At 34.7% G+C, this 5,943-nt stretch overlaps 1 pseudogene; it reads right to left on the minus strand.

Annotated features, from left to right (window-relative positions):
• Nucleotides 1-1,069, minus strand: part of LOC107653129 (haloacid dehalogenase-like hydrolase domain-containing protein 2) — a 3,653-nt pseudogene extending 2,584 nt beyond the window's left edge.
• Nucleotides 1,070-5,943: the final 4,874 nt, after the last annotated feature.

The raw sequence follows: 5,943 nt of genomic DNA on the forward strand, positions 1-5,943 counted from the left end.
TATTATATAATAGCTGCTTTTTTGAACATTTTAGCAATTTAAAAATATTAAAAAAGGATTTTTTACACGGCACCCCGGTTGGGAAACGCTGTTCTAAATAATGCCGCGAGTGGGGCTTGAGGAAGTGACGTCGCCTGCGTCTGCGCAGTGCGAGCTGATGCAGCCCCTGAAGTGAGACACAGGAAACAGAAATACTGCAAAATAATAATAATAACGCGACTAAACGAGACGAAATAACGTTATAGCATTTCGTTTCGTCTCGTTTTGGTCAACGAAAATGAAGAGACATTTTAGCATAGTTTTTATTTTGTAAACCACATTTAGTCTCGTTTTTATTCGTCAGCAATATTGCATTATACATTTAATTATAGTCATCGTCACATGACCAGCATTTACGTTGCGTCTCGTCTCGTTTTCGTCACGTGATAAAGGTTCGTTGACGACGATATTTAGTCATAATTTTCGTTGACGAAAGCAACACTACTGGTGAACCGATCATCTCTCCCTCTTCATTACTAGTTACAGCACCAAATAAACATGAATGACATCAGAAGGTATGTTAAAAGAAACAGTACAACTTAAGCCCAAAGTATAATTCGGTTTGTACACGTACGCGAGGGTCTGCGTACAGTGCGCGACACAAATTTCGTCACCAGAGTAGTATGCGTGTACTGTACATGTAACACCCGATTTTTGTTCGCACAGGTCTCTCTCTCTCTGGGTTTACTGGTGGATCGCAACTAACTTGTCTAAGTGCATACCCCACCTACTGTACCGGGGGTGTGTAACATCAGGGCTTTTTTTATGTAATTCCGTTAATTGATTGATTTGGAGGAGGCGTGGCTTTGGAGATTGATTTGCAGGGAGGGTGGGATCTTATGTTTTCAAAGCCAATTGCTATTGCTAGCCTCTCTGAAATCACCTACCCTACCTATAACTTCTAGCATTACAGTGACCGACTAGGTTTCACTGTATAATTTGCAGCATTGGTTAAGAGATTGTTTTCCTCGATATGAAGAGTCCCACTCAGATCAATGAGAACCGCTTTCAGAGCGCGGCGAGATGCCATCACTGAAACATGGAATGATATTGAAGCGTAAAGCGTTCACATACACTTCACTCAGGGTTTTATTTATTTATTTATTTTAAGCAAATGGTAAATAGTTTTAAAGGGGTCCTATTATGCTTTTTCACTTTTTCAACTTTAGTTAATCTGTAATGTTGTATTTTTTACAAGAAACATGCTTTAGCCTCAGATTTTAATTTCTGGAAAAATCAGTGGGGAGACAATATATGGATGTCTTATGGAAACAGTAAATCAGCGGGTGTTGCTATATTAAAGGGCTCCTTTCAGGGGAAAATCCTAAAAAATGTAGTTCATGACTCAGGAAGATGGATAATTTTAGTTGTTGAATTTTAGGTAATATATATGGTCATAATAACAGCCAAAGAAACACACTTCTTTTTGCTGAATTTGAAGAAAAAATAAATGCCTTATTAAATTATTTTGTTAATGCTAAACTAATATTTGGGGGTGATTGGAACTGCATAAATGACCCTATTAAAGACTGTCATCCTCAAAGATCCTTAAAGGGATAGTTCACCCAAAAATGAAAATGTGATGTTTATCTGCTTACCCCCGGGGCATCCAAGATGTAGGTGACTTTGTTACATCACATTTTCATTTTTGGGTGAACTATCCCTTTAAGAGGCACGTATGGAGAATTTAATAATCTCTGTTTGCACTTAAACTGTTGTAATGTGTGGAGACTAAAAAAATCCACATCAAATCCAGTTCACTTGGAACAACAAAGATTTATCTAAGAGATCCAGGATTGATTTTTGGCTTATTTCAAATGATTTATTAGATAGTGTGGAAGAAACAAAAGTAGAACCCTCGGTTTTTTCTGATCATAATATGATCACTTTAGTAATCTGCATAAGGAATAGATCAATTAAATTTAAACCAAATTATTGGAAATTAAATAATACACTTTTGAGTGATAAATTATTCCAAGAAAAAGCCATAAAAATTATAAATTTGTCAAAAGCCAAGAAAGATCAAATATATGGCAAACATTGGGACTATACAAAATTTCAGATCCGTAATATGGCCATCAAAAGGGGAAAATAATTATCTAAGGAAAAAAGAATGAGACAAGACAGAATACTTAAGGAAATAATTTTTATTTATGAAAAGGACGAGCAAACGCAATCTGATATTAATATGTTAATTGAATTACAATCTGAATTGGATAATATCTATCAAAATTTGGCACGGGGAGCCTTCATTCGTTCTAGACGGAAATGGATAGAACATGGTGAAAGGAATACCAAATATTTTCATCATTTAGAAATGTTAGTGTTAATAATATATATAAACTTCAAATTAATGAGCAGGTATCCGAAGATCCTAAAACAATTTCTGGTTTTGTGGAAGAATTCTATAAAAAACTATATTCTGAACAAAGTAGCCATAGATCAAATTTACTTTCTCATATAAAAAAAATGTTGCACAAGGTATTGACGAAACACAGAAAGAAGTTTGTGATCAAGATATATCCTTAGAAGAATTAAAAAAGAACATTAGTAAGTTAAAAGATAATAAATCCCCAGGGAATGACGGCTTAACAGGTGAATTTTATAAAGTATTCCAAGATTACATTTCTGAATTGTTGTTATTGGTTTTTAAGGAAGCTTTAGAAGCCTGTAAGCTCCCCCAATCTATGTGCCGGGTTCGTGACATCACAAACCCAGAAAATCCCCGCCCTCGGGAAAAGGCAGCAAAGGGGGCGAGGCCATGCTGCGCTGCTTTAGAGAAGAGGAAGAGAAAATTAAAAAAGAACAGTAGTAAGTTCAAAAATAATAAATCCCCAGGGAATGACGGTTTAACAGGTGAATTTTATAAAGTATTCCAAGATTACATTTCTGAATTGTTGTTATTGGTTTTTAAGGAAGCTTTAGAAGCCTGTAAGCTCCCCCCATCTATGTGTCAAGGCCTAATTACATTGTTACCTAAACCCAATAAGGACTGTTTGCCTCTTGACAACTGGAGGCCTATAACATTAATTAATAATGATGCAAAACTGTTGGCTCACATTTTTGCACAAAGAATAAAGTTATGTTTAGATACAATCATAGATAATAGTCAGTCAGGCTTTATGCAAGGACGACATATTATCAATAATATTAGATTAATCTTAGATTGAATTGATTATAAGGATTACATAACTGATAACAGTTACATTTTATTTATAGATATATATAAAGCCTTTGATACTGTAAAACATTTTTTTATTTGATTTACTAGTTTTTTTTGTTTTGGGCAATACTTTAAAAGGGCGATACAAACTTTATACAATGACTGTAATAGTTCAGTTAAACTCCCATGGGGAACAACTCATCGATTTAGTATTTCTCGAGGCATAAAACAGGGAGACCCGGCGGCTCCCTTTTTATTTCTTTTAGTTATGCAAACGATGGCTTTACATTTGCATAATGATTCTTTTCAAGGCATCAGAATTGGGGACAGAGAAATTAAATGCTGTCAGCTTGCTGATGATACAGCTATCTTTTTGAAAGATATATCACAAGTTAGGAAAACTATAGAGTGCCTTAATATATTTTCTGAAGTGTCAGGTTTATTTTTAAACATTAAAAAATGTACCCTTTTCCCACTTAAAGATAATGGTATTCCTTTTACCCAGTTTGAAGGTATTCAGATTAGAGAGGAAGTAACTTATCTTGGTATCAATATTTGCAAAGATCAGTTACAATCTAATTTCCAACCCCTTATGTTGAAAACTAAAAAGAAATTTGATATGTGGCTCATGAGGGATTTATCACTCAAAGCTAGGATTTTTTTGTCCGAGGGATTATCTCGTTTAGTCTATCCTGCTAAAGTATTAGATGTACCAAAATCTTTTCTTTAAAGAATTGATTCAACTCTATTTAATCTCATATGGAAAAACAAGCCTCACTATTTAAATAAAAATAATGTATGTAATTCGTATAATCAAGGAGGTTTGAATGTGCTTGATTTTGTTACGTCTAATACAATTTTCAAGTTGAACTGGATTAAACATTATATTAAACATAAACATGAGATATGGTATATCATTCCAAATCTTATTTTTGAAAAAGTTGGAGGCATAGAGTTTCTTTTGAAGTGTGATTTTGAGGTAAACAAACTCCCCATTAAAGGTGCAATGTGTAATATTTACATCGATCTATTGACAGAAATGCAATATAATGTACATAACTATGTTTTCAGAGGTGTATAAAGACCTTACTTAATGAACCGTTATGTTTTTATTACCTTAGATTGAGCAGTTTATATCTACATACACCGCGGGTCCCCTTACACCGCCGCCATGTTTCTACAGTAGCCCTGAACGGACAAACTGCTCTACACAGCGCGTTCTTGCGAATAAAACACTGACACAATAATTAACAAGTACATTAATATTCGCAATAACATCGATTTATTAAATAATTAAGTAAATACAATTCCTTAATTTACCTTTGTTAAGAAATCTCATTGCTCTCTGCTGTCTTTACCGACGACATCTTAGTCTTGTTTCGGCCACCGTAGCTTCTCTAAAGGGAGGGGTGAGCGGGGGACTGAGCCGTTGGTTGCAATTCGCAAGCTCACCGCTAGATGCCGCTAAGATTTACACACTGCACCTTTAAGTTAGCTAATTTTCATAGACAGGCTCTTTTATATTGGATTCTTATATACAAACATAATTTTTCTCCCCATAGGCATATAATTTGGAATAATAAATATGTTAAATATAAGAACAAATCAATTTTCTATACTAATTTGGGTTAAAAATGGGTATTCTAATGGTCTCACAGTTGATAAATAATGAAGGATATTTACTTACATATACTGAATTTTTAGAGAAATTTGGTATTCCAATACCTCCGCGTGAATATAGTATTGTAATTGATGCAATACCAGCAGGATTTGTGAGGCTTTTAAAGGGATTTAGTGAATCTAAGCAATCAAAATTTAAAAAAGAAATCTTATTAAACGGTATTGATATCAAAGATAGAAAATGTAACAATACATTTTTTAGATGTTTGATTCATTGATCAATTTTTCTGGATTGATGTTGAATATTTATTTACTATGTTGAGTGGATCTAAAATGAATATAAGAAAAAGATATGTTATATTTTATTTTGATAAAAAAGATATGGATAAGTCACATTTTTATGTTAAATCTTCTAATATTATTAGGTAAGTTTTACATACACAAATGTAAATGGTCAGAAAGGAAGCCCAGTATCTCCCACTTCAAAGTTGATTTGAGGATTTATTTTGAAACTCTTCAGGGTCTGTCAAACCGGAAAGCAACCAGAACTATGGACAAGCTCAAAGAACTAAACTCCTCTTTTCTATTGTGATTATTGATGTATACCCTCATTATTTATTATTTTTCTTTCCCTTTTTTTTTTTCTTCAAGAAAACGTGAACACCATGTTTGTAACCTTTTGTTATACTTTTGAATGTTAATTGTTCAGCATATACAATTAATAAAAAATAAGAAAAGGCTATGGTAAGGGAGATGACATTTCCCAACCAGGCGCCGAGTGAAGCCAATCACAACACACACTGGCCCAGCTAGGCCAGCTAACCAATCACAGCACACACTGGCCCAGCTAGCCAATCACAACACACACTGGCCCAGCTAACCAATCACAACACACACTGGCCCAGCTAACCAATCACAACACACACTGGCCCAGCTAACCAATCACAACACACACTGGCCCAGCTAACCAATCACAACACACACTGGCCCAGCTAACCAATCACAACACACACTGGCCCAGCTAACCAATCACAACACACACTGGCCCAGCTAACCAATCACAACACACACTGGCCCAGCTAACCAATCACAACACACACTGGCCCAGCTAACCAATCACA

This window comes from Sinocyclocheilus anshuiensis, unplaced genomic scaffold (assembly GCF_001515605.1).
Source record: "Sinocyclocheilus anshuiensis isolate Anshui unplaced genomic scaffold, SAMN03320099.WGS_v1.1 scaffold131, whole genome shotgun sequence".
Taxonomy (NCBI): Eukaryota; Metazoa; Chordata; class Actinopteri; order Cypriniformes; family Cyprinidae; genus Sinocyclocheilus; species Sinocyclocheilus anshuiensis.